Here is a 12,275-nt window from a genome sequence, read left to right as displayed (position 1 = left end):
TTTGTTTATCTGTCACTAATAGGCAATTGAAATAAATAGATAATTTTAATAACTAATAAATAACTAATGATATAAAGTAGGGTTTAATTGTGATATTCAATATATACAAAGCATCATTCTCCTTGTCAAGAGATTATAGTGAATGGATAAAATGAATTAGTTCAATTTATATTGTGCCAAATAGGAGCATACCTATTCTTTACCCTTTGGTCCAGGCATAAAGAACATTGACTAATCCTATGCTTGTTTACTGAATCTGCGGCTAGGCTGGGAGGATACCGGCTCTCACTTTGGAGCTCCCACGTTCCCCTCACCCGAGGGCTAACATCACACTACAACACCCAAATGATAGAACCGAATTGGAGATTTTAGTCTGTCACTTTAAAATCTCCAATTCTACGCCCGATAATAATATTTACCTATTTATTTGTACCCAACTTCCAAGGGCTTTGACCTCCCTGAATCTTGGATGTAATCTCCACTTTAGTTGTAAAACTCAACATATTTTAACAAATCAATTGGCCAGATTGAAAGTAAATTAAGATCGAAGTGAAAAGATCATCACGATTTCTTAAACATTTTCATGGCTTCGCCAATTCAAATCACCATTTCATAAATCTCGAGATAAGGAGAAAGACAAAGAAAACTACTCAGAACTCATGGGGAAAACACAACAAAACTCGGAATTCATATATAAAATCAAAGTCATATAAACTACAAGTAAATAACTTATTTCTAATTTTTTCCCAAGAACACTCCTCGAAGTTCCTCTGAATCTCTTCCTTTCTTTACAACACACAGAATTCCTCTTCGAAGTAGCAAGGAGGAAGAAATCTCTCACTTTCCCTCCACTCTTACAATTTCTTGAATAAATATGGCTTAATCATAGGTTAGAGTGAAGCATAGGTAAGGTTAAGTACTTTTGGCAAGTGTGGAAAGTGGGACCTCTTTTATCCATAAATGGCTTGATGGCTCACATGAGGCTTTTTCATGGTTTCATGGCTTTCAAATGGCTTTAATGGAGCTAAGTGGCTTCCCTATGGCTCATGCATGGTCTACATGGCATGCATCAAATAAGGAGGGGGAAATTTCATGAACTCCATATTTGGTTTGATTAATCATGAAAATTCTTGGACTATGGCTTGATTAAATTTAATGTGGGGGCTGAATTTGTCATGTGGGCTTGGGTTTAAGAGGATTTAGAAATTGGGCTTGAGAAGTTGGCGGGCTTGTTTTTGAACTTGGGTTTTAATGAAAATTCAAATCCACCATGGGCTTGATGGATTTTAAAAATTATCATGATGTGATTTGGAACAAAAGCTTGGTGAAATTGGACTTGGCATATGGATTCAAATTTGGTAAATTTAGGGTATGAATTGGGGGGGGGGGGTTTGGGTATTTTAGTAATTTTGAGTAGTTTTGAGAATTTTGGGCTAATTGTGGCAATTTGGGAAAAAATTGGTGCATGCTAAAGTGCAGAGAGGTGTGACTGTGTAGATGAGGTGAATGTGTATGTAGTGTGATATTTATGTGTTTGTAAGGTGAAGTGAGTGATGCGTGGGGGAGGTATGAGGCAATGTAAATTGTAGTGATGTATGGATTGTGTGGGAATTTTATATAGGGTATGTGATGTGGTATATGTGAATATGTATGTAGTGTATGTGAATTGTAGTGGTGTGTATTGAATGTGTATATGGTGTAAGGTGATTGTCCAAGTCATAAAGGGCTTCCCTAAGGCCTTGTGACCCTAAGGGGAACTCATTTTTGGGGCTTCAACATGTTGGTCTAAACCAACTCAACCAAGTTTTGAGGGTTCAAGACCACCCATGTGAGACTCCACAAAAGAGTCAAGAGGTGGCAAAAATTTCTAAATGAGGTGGGTCCCATCACTAGGCTACTAGGATAGTCGATAGGGAAAACCCTATGGCTAGATCTTAAGCTCTAAGAGAAAACTAGACATCACAAAAAATGAGGTCAACAGATGGTTGTAGAATTTAGGGTTCGTATGTGAACACAAATTTATTGTTGAGTCTCAGGGCCTGGTGTAATGTCCCTCCTAAACATATGTTCTATTGTTGTTTACCGTGGGGGTCTTTTATAAATATTGTAAAAATAGTAATGAAATATATACAATAAAGCTCAATAACAAGTGCAGTAAAAAAGAAAGTGGTAGTATGTTCATGCTGCCCGTGATGCCACTACTGAAAGGGATTAGAATTACAAGTAGAGCATGCAAATTTCATGAAAGATTAAACAAGCACAAAAAAACATGTGTATATGTGTGTATAAAAGTAAAGTGGCACATATATGGAAGATCAGAGCTGGGTATAGGAATTCAAGTTAGGGGCAGACTCAGACTCATAATTCTCAAAGGACATCCATAGGCAACCATAAGCAATCTGTGTGTTTTGTCCCGTCCAACCTTAGGTAGAAGCTACCAACAAAGCAATCAAATGAGGGCAACTCCTAGCACACTCAAAGTGATTAACAAGTGACTTGTATGTGATAATATCCAAAATTCTTAATTTGTCAGGCATATAAAGTAAAATTTTTACTTAGTATCCAAAAATAGTAGTGTCACGAGAAAATATTTTTTGTTTTGTCATATACGCATTTTGTAAATCAAATGATCCATATAATTAATCAATTTAATTAGGCTAGAGCTACTGTCAACTTAAGAAAACAAGGGGCAACTTCTCATCAAGTGTTGGTGAATAGTAACATCGGTCCTACACCCTACCCAAAGGTCCTCGGGCTAGGAGATACTATTCTATTATCCCACTTTCTTTAGCCTTAGAAGCATTTCACACCAATGCCTTTAAACACGAGTCATCTAACATATAGCCCATCTTGATAATCCATATGTTGCCTTATTTCAAATATCCCTAATTCCAAGAGTCATACCCTTAAGCATTGGGTTTTACTATAGGTGAAGTTGTAACGAGAATTCCTCATTAATGTTATGAGTTGCAAGGGCTTGAGTCATATCTTGGCGGGTCCTTATGTCGTTTTTTGTGGATGATTTATAAACAACCCGAGTGTCCTCTAAAATGTCCAAAATCTTGCAAAGGTGTTTCGGGAATGACCCCAAACAACTTTAGAATCTCTTGAATCATTTTAAGTTCACTTCATCATGCTTATATGTTGAGTTGATTAAACTAATTACATTTGGATTCTTTCATGTTTTAACCATGCCTAGTGTGGTTTTGATCTCTTAATTAGCCCACAAGTAAAGGCATTTGGTTACCCTTTCAATGTTATGTTAAGAATTATATAGGTAAACAACTATAAGGGTATACTTGACTATTAGGAAAGTGTACACTTTCTTCTCTTAATTGGACTTGAGCTTGTAGCATTTTTAAAGTGTTTATCATCATTTATATTTTATTCTCTAATCCCTTTTAAATGATATTAAATCAAACCAAATTCACTATCAAGCTTTTAAAGACTTAGGAGTAAACTTGTAATTTTGAAAAGGTTTTATAAGGTGTGTTTGATCCTTATTGGAAGATTGAATTATGCTTATCCATTGATCAAGTTTTGCATATCAGTGACTTAATGATCTCCTAATTCACACCCCTCACTTTTGGGTCATCCAAATTCATTCTTTCTTCATATGATCAACAATTTTAAATAATTACAAACCCTTTCTAGATAAAAGTTGTGAGTGGGTTACTACCCCTACCTGCCCTTGTGTTTCAATCATCTCAGTGGATTATTCATCATAAATCTTACTTATTTTCCCTCTGGTTTAATAAAAAAATTAGTTAAAGTGTAAGATTCCAAAATTAACATTACACCCTTAAGGTTTATATCTCATAACCCTTATATTTTTAATAAGATGACCATGAAACTTTACTGACCTCTTACACATGAACTAATTAATACCTCAGGGGAGAAGTTGTATTTTTATGATATTTATTTATTTTTTAGAATTAATTTTGATCCATAAATATGAACTTCCAATGTTAATTAGTTTGATTATCCAAAATATGTCGTCTGTCCTTAAGAAAATTTTATGTTGTTGCTAAAAGTTAGAGAGTTACTTAAAACAATTTTCATGATTTTTTGAATTATATTTTAATTTTTATGATTTTTTAATTAGTTTTAATAAATAAATACATAGAAAATACATTTTTATCTTAAAAAAATTATTTTTATTTTTTATTAGCCTCTTTCACCTCAGTGAACTTAGCAAACTTAATCTTATATTTTTCTGATGCACATTTTATTTAAAATTTTTTTTTTAATTAAAATAGAAGTGATTAACCTACAAAATTAGGGCTTTTACGGTTAGAGGTGCTCTCTGAACTTGGAAAAATTAGTGAGCATCCCTAATAACATGATTAAAAAATCTTAAAAATTTCAAGCGATGATGATTAATAGTTAATTAATTATGAATTAGATAAATGTTAGAGCATGCGTTGCTGCTTCATTCATTATGCTTTACACATGTGACTACCCTTCAAATGTTTGGATCTGCCGGTCGACTTGATCTGTGTATTTCGTTTTAAACACACGCGAATGGAAAACTCCCATTCATTGTCCCAAAGGAACCCTAACTCAAGAACCGTCCACACTTAAATGCTAAGATCTTTTTCGATACTTAAGCAAATTGCATGTGGTTTGTTTCTATAGCTTCATCTAAGTGAAGTGAACACATCTATATAGCTAGGTGAACATGAATTGTTGATTTTCTTCATAAAAGACCAAACTGAGGCTAAAATGGGAGTTTTCATGATATACCTTTACCCAAAGGGTGAGACCTCAATTGGATCAGTTGAGAAGCTTCGCATTGATGCCACAAAACAATTCCAAAGGTTGATTTGCTTGGTGGATGAGTCTAGGTATGACCTAGACCAAATGGTGGATTTGCTGTGGTTTAGAGCTATGGTGGAGGGTTTGGGAGAGGGGGATTTTATTGAGGGAGTGGTTTCAAAGTGTGGTAAAGCTTTTGGAAGGGTTAATTTGGAGTTTTGAGGGAGTTGGTGAAATGGCCAAAAATCCCTTGGATTTTAGTTGAGAAATTAAGATTTTGAGGTGGAAGAGAGGAGTTGAAAAATGATGAGAATGAAGTAAGTGTGAGTATAAGAATGGTATGAAGACAATTGGGTAGAGTTTCCCCAACTATTTGGAAGTGGGGATCTTTCTTATAGGCTCGACCATGGGGCTTGATTGGCCAAGCTAAGACGTCCAAGGAGGTACTCATGTGGAGGGAAGATACGGGCAAGAATCCAATGGAAATGAGCCACATTGGATGGGCTCAATTTTGGGTTTTGGCGCATGGATGGCTTCTTAACTTTGGGTTTTTTGGTGGCCAGGGTGGCTGACTAGGGCATGTGAGGTAACCATCTGGCTGAGGGAACTCAATGTTGGAGAATGGTGAAGCTAATTGGGTCCAAACACAGGTATATGTGTTTGATCAAAAAGGAAAGAGGTTTGGGTCAACTTGTGTCTAGCTTGGGTTTAGGCTCATGTAAATAGATTTAGGTGGCCTCCAAGGTGGCTAGGGCTGATGTTCAACATGTGGGTTTAGATGATCAAGTCCTTTTCCAAGCGATTAGGGTTAATTATAGGTTAGAGGGAATCATGGGTATGGTGAGGTGCTTTTAGGTGAGTTTGAAAGGGGTCCTTATTTAGCCATAATTGGTGGTGACTCACATAAGGCTTGTGCATGGCTCCATGGTTTCCATTTGGCTTAGATAAAGCCACATGGTTTGCGTATGGCTCATACATGGCCTTCATGGCTTGCATTAAAGAGGAGGGGGAGAAATTTCAAGCCTTAAGAATATTTTCATGAGTTCCAATTTTAGTCATTTTTAATCATGAAATATCCCACAATAGGTTTAATCATTTTTAATATGATGGGAAGAAGAGCCAAATTGTAATGTGGGGTTGGATGGGTGGGCTTTTAAAATGGGTTAAGGTAAGTTGGTTTTGGGCTTGGATTTAGATTTTGGATTTGGGTTTAATAGTGTGAAAATTGTTCATGATGGGCTTTGTGGAATTTAGAATTCATCATGATGAAATTTAGGACTTATGCTTGGGGAATTTTGGATTTGACATGAGGATTCAATTTGGTGAATTTTGGACTTAGGGGTGTGATGCAGGTGGATTTAGTATGTTATTTTTGGAAATAAATTTCAATATTACAAAATACACATGGCAGATACAATAATAAATATACAAATTAATCCAAACAAAATAACTTCAATTAAAATAGTTTTATCTTTTAATAATCTTTAAACTACCAATTCTCCTTTAAAAATAACTCAAGTATACATAAGTAATAAAGGGCTCTAATGAAGTCTTAGATATCGATCCCACAGGGAATTTGGAAATGCCGATAAATAATTTCTTAAGATTAAAATGTCGACTACTATTTCAAAAATATAAAAAGTGAAGTGCAAAGTTTGAATACTAAGTAACAAGTGAATGCTAATTAAAATGCAGTTGAAAGATAATGTTAACTAAACTAAATGTTAAACTTTAAAAAGTAAATTTACGAAAATTAAAACTAGGATGCTATGACGGAAAGTTCAAATTTAAGAAAGCACCCTTCTTCATGCAAATTTCGTCTCGAACCACCTTAATACGCAAAAAGTCATCCCTGGCGCATCGGACACCAAATCTAGCACATCATGCGTCAACTCTCTATCAAATGATGCATCTGGAGCTAATTAGGCTCATCATGCGCTAGTTTGCTGAAAATTATGTTGTTCTGGGTTTTGGAGCATCTGGCGCCAATCATGCTCATCTAGCTCCACTTCAACGCATCTGGCACTACTTTGGCTGATTTGGCACATCTGACACCAATTTAACGCATCGGGCGCATCATGCGCCAGAATTCGAAACTTCATTGTTTTAGCTCCAAATTTCGTCTTTTTTGCTACTTTTGCTCAAAATGCCTAAAATTGATATGTCTGCAACAAAAATATGAAAAAAAACCCTTCTTTAAATTGCAATATCACCAAAAATAAGCATAAAATATATACTTAAAACAACATATTATTTTGATGTATCAAAATACCCTAAATTGAAATGTTGTTTGTCCTCAAGTGACACTTTTACTACATAAAAGCATATGACTGAGGATAAAGACAAACTTAGAACTTCTATACTTTTGTTCAATAAATAAAATAGTAAAATCTAAGAAAAAACTTTAATAACTTAGATTCAATTTCTAAGTCTAAGAGTACTTAGTAGTCAATTTTAAGATTTTAGAATCTCTATTTATTTCAAGAAGAATTGCAATTTGTCATATCAAGGATATTTAGAATATTCATATGAAAAAGAACTTCAGAAAAACTTTACTAATAATGCTACTAATAATCCAATATAAGTTTAGAAAATGTAATAAATTTTTTTCCTTAAGTTGATTCAAGTGAAGCCAATTTTTTATTAGACATCTAATCAAGCTTCACCTCACTTATTTTTCTTTTATTTTCTTTTTTTCTTTTAGTATCTTTTCAATCATTTATTTTCTTTTTTTTTCAAGTGAGGATTACTATATTTGGGTAGCCTTTCATAGTTTTTAACTTCACTATCCTCTTCTCAAAGTCAAAACTCCTTACCTTTCTCCACTTTATAAATTCATATTAGTTTATGATTTTCATAAAGTCTCATTCTTTTCTTCTTAGATGAATCTCTAAAATTCTTAATACTTTAAAAATATAATTTCCTTTACTTTAAATAGAAAAACTTAGTCTTATCTTATTATACCAAATATCTTTAACATTAGAATTGACCTTTATTATTAAAAATGTTTACCTAAATTTACCATAAAATTCATAAACTTAAGTATAATAATTTAAAGTTTAATCTTAATATCCCATGTCATGTTAAATTAATTTTAAAAATATTGTTACTTAAGGACAAATAAAATTAGTTTACTTCTTTTTTCTTAACGAAATTTTTCTTTCCCCCAAACTTAAGTTTTTAACAAAATTCAATTGGTGAAGGAAAATAGTAAATGCATAAAAATAAAAACTAACCTGTAAAGGATTTCTGATTATGAAACTTGGCTCTGGTATACTGCAGGCTCTAACTTTAAAAATAAACACATACTTTAAAGCATTAAATGAGACATAATATATTCTAAAAAATTTGCTGAAATTTAAAAACAAAAACAATAACTGAAAATACTAAAAATGCAGAAAAAGTAAAAATCTATTGTTACTATTATAATTTTAAATCCACAACACAAAAATAAAAATTTTTACCACAATTTCAAATGCCAACCAAATAAAATAAAAAAACATACAAATAAACAAACAACTAAATAAAATAAATAAACTAACTCTAAAAAGTATCAATCTTCATCGCCTTCCTCATCATCATCATCTTCTTCCTCTTATTCTTCGTCTTCTTCATCATGAATAAGGAGCATATAGAGTAAAGTTGGGGCAAGTAGGAAATTTCACATTGTATTCACCCCTAAGATACCTCACCATAACATCCTCAAAAGCTATATCATGCTGAACTTTCCTCTGCTGATACTCATCATTATAAGCATCTCTTCCTCCAATCTCTCCAATCTAATTTTGAATATTTACTATATCTAATTGCTAAATCATGAGTTGGTCCATAATGTTTTCTAATGATGCAAGGCGAGAAGTAGATGCCCCTGCAACCGATGTAGAGAGTCTGTCGCTTCTTCCACTCCTAGATTCAACAAATGATTCAATTCTCTGAATCATCTGCTTCCCAATAGGATTTTGTAGCTGTAATATTTCTTCATTTTTATGGGACTCTACTCCTGATTGCTCACAAAGAGTGAAAATTAGGGCAGGGTAACCGAAACCACTAGTTGTAAAGCTCTTAGCTATGCTTTGTGCATGATGAACTATAAGAGCACCAACATATATTTCTTTCATGTTCCGAATGCAATAGTTCATTACAGCTCTGTCCTTTGTTACATCAGTCAGATGATTTGTTGGAAGTAATCTAACAGAAATGAAGTGGTGTCATATGTCATACCTTTGTCATACCTTTGACTGACTAGTCAACATGGAAGTGGAGAAGTTAACTATCTTATTATTTTTAATCCTCCATTCTCCTCTTCCATCAGTCAGGAAGGCAATCACTTTATCCAGCGATGAATCAGTCATGACGAATGCAGCATATTCATCAAAAAATACATTTCTCAGCCCATAAAAAATATTGATCCTTTCTGCAGTAAATTCAACTTGCTTACCTCTCATGAGAATGTAATCGTCATCATTAAATCTCAAGTTCGCATAGTTGGCATAAAAATCCCAGTTCGCATAAAAATCCCGAATCATTGGCACAATCACTACTGTAGTGAAGTAGCAAAATTGTTCCCAATTTCTGGCAAGAATCAATCTCTCGATCTCACCACCCAGGTTAGCAAATGCCCGTTCCCAGATCAATCTTCTTGATTCAGTTTGAGTGTTATAACTGTGTTGAACCTTCAAATTAACAAATCTTCGAGCATCAAAATCATCTATCCTTCCTCTCTTCACTCGTGGAGGCATTTGAAATTCTACCAAAATCCAAAAAAAATCCAAAAAAATTATAAAATCAAAAATATAACTCCCCAAGTAAGATTATTTGGAAAGAAACTTTTAACCATTATTTTTCTTCAAGCTTTTTCATCAAGTGAAGCTCTTACCAAGAGAAGTTGAAATCTATGATTTTTAGCCACTGAAATTTTCTCTATCGCGCTCAATGTGAAGCCCTAGGTCAAGGTTTGGAGGTAGGAGATGACCTAAGTAGTAAAAATGGAGTTTTACTGTGTGATTTCATGGTTTTTTAGGCAATCTAGCGTTTTCAGGAATTTGGCGCATCATGCGCCAACTCTCTGTAAACTGACACATCTTGCACCAACGCCTTAATTTTTCCAGATTTTGTTTTCAATGAAAGTCTGCTCCATACTACTTTACGTCTACCTCTAATTAACTGAAATGAACCCTTATAAGCATAATTGAACATTACTCTAACATTCATCTTTTACAAACAGCACAAAACTCACTTTTATATATAAAATATGCGTTATTACAAACTAACATTTATCAAGCCAACAAACATCTTTTTTAGTGTTTAGAGCAAACCAAAACATCCTAAAACATCCTAACACTGAAATCTAAACATCAAAATTCCAAACACAAACATCGATATAGTTCAACAATAAAAGTAAATGCAATCTAACACAACAAACAATTAAAACAAGCAGTAACAAATAAAATGTTCCATGAATAGATTAAGTTCAACCATCATCTTCACTCTCGTCCTCCCGGATATCTCCGGATATCTCCCATAGAACTCCCATAGAATGGTAGTGCACATACAAGTTGTAGAAGGGTCGATAAGGAAACTAATCAGTTGAATCCTACCCAATCCAAACATGTTTCTTGAACATACGTACCAAACCATCTTCAATACGATCAGTATGCTCAAAATGTTAGATTGGTAGTGCACATACAAGTTGTAGAAGGGTCGATAAGGAAACTAATCAGTTGAATCCTATCAGTTAAGTTGTAGAAGGGTCGATAAGGAAACTAATCAGTTGAATCCTACCCAATCCAAGCATGTTTCTTGAACATACGTACCAAACCATCTTCAATAAGACAAGTATGCTCAAAATATTCTTTAAGTCTCCAATCCAAGTGACCGAACATTTCAGAAATATTCCCAATTGCATGTATAAGATTCTGCACCTCTTTTTCTATCTTCTTAATCTTTTTCAAAAGTGTATTAAGACTAAAATAAGGCTGAATAGGTGATGAATTCTGGGATTCCTAATCCATCGGTACATTCATTTTCATCTCTCATTCCAATACAATTGCAATAGACTTCTGGATCCATCGGCTTCCAAGGAAGAAGCACTTTTTTCCAACTCTCATAAGGTACTTGCGAATGACTGCATAGTAGGAAAATAGTGGATGGATGTCCAAGTTAAGTAGCAGACCCATTCACAATCAAACCAAAAATCGATTTCATAATGATTATTCCAATATAAATAGGTTTTTCGGTTTGAATATAATAATTTAAAATAACACTCTCTTTAGTTACCTTAATGATTTTCATAGTAGGCAGTACTTTCGATACAATAAAGAAGTGTCATGCCTTAGAAGCCAGATTTAACAATGATGATGAAAAACTTACATTTTCATCATCTCTGGCCTCCCAATTCACATCTTCATTTGTAAGGTACCGATAGAGTTCATTCATATTATCTCTCGTAGGGGTAAAATTTGCATAATGACAGATAGACACATTTTCAATCATAAACATCTCGTTTCTTCTTGAAGAAGTGAATTGCACTAACATGTTTAACACATAGACAATTCCTTGGTTGATTCCATATAGATTTGCATAAAAATCTTTCACCATAGAGACGACTACGACGGTAGTAGTGTAACATAGTAGTGTAACAAAGCTAGTGTAACAAAGCACTTCCCAACGTCTTTGCGCAATAATCTCTTTAACTCGAGTATTTCTTGTATTGAATCCTCGATTCACAAACCCTCTTTCTTTGATTAGCCTCTAATTCACTAGAACACGATTATGGAACTTTTACACATAAAACATGATGAACTTTCTCCAGTTGAAAATCTCAAATCTAGCAGAATTTTTAGAGTGGGACGCCGTTGGAATTAAAATATAGTGACTCCACCCTCGTTTTCCCCCCTAAAATGGACTTTGGAATCATTTTTTGAGAGTTATAAGGAGAAGAACCAAGCAAAAACTGCCTTTTGAAACATTTTAAGTTATTTTTGTTATCGCGGTGCATCACGAGCCGATTCTGGCGCATCATGCATCAGCTCTCTGGAATTCAGTGCATCATGCACTAATCTGGCGTATCATGCACCAGTTCCAAAAATTCGCATTTACGATTTCGATAAAAAATTCTCAATTCTTCCATAAATTAAGTAAATAAAGATGTTTTTCAAATTGTTTTCTTAAATACACGGACTCTATGAAAACATAAATATAAATAAATGTAAAATATTCCAAACAAAAACTCAAAAAGCAAAATAAACAACAATAAGTATGGGTTGCCTCTCATAAAGCGCTTGGTTTAATGTCGTCAACCTGACATACCCAGTTTTTATTCTAGGGGACCCACCATTATATTTTCTTTAAAAACTGGTCTTTGACCATCAAAATATGGTTTCAATCTGTGTTCATTTACTTGTGCTATCCTTCCAGTCTTAGGATAGTCTATATTAACATCTCCATAGAGATAGACTTTTACAACTTTGAATGACCCTTTCCACCTAGATTTCAATTTTCCTAGAAATAATTTTAAT

The sequence above is a fragment of the Phalaenopsis equestris genome, unplaced genomic scaffold (genome assembly GCF_001263595.1).
Source record: "Phalaenopsis equestris unplaced genomic scaffold, ASM126359v1 Scaffold000516, whole genome shotgun sequence".
Taxonomy (NCBI): domain Eukaryota; kingdom Viridiplantae; phylum Streptophyta; class Magnoliopsida; order Asparagales; family Orchidaceae; genus Phalaenopsis; species Phalaenopsis equestris.
Note: the sequence above shows the minus strand (reverse complement) of the source record.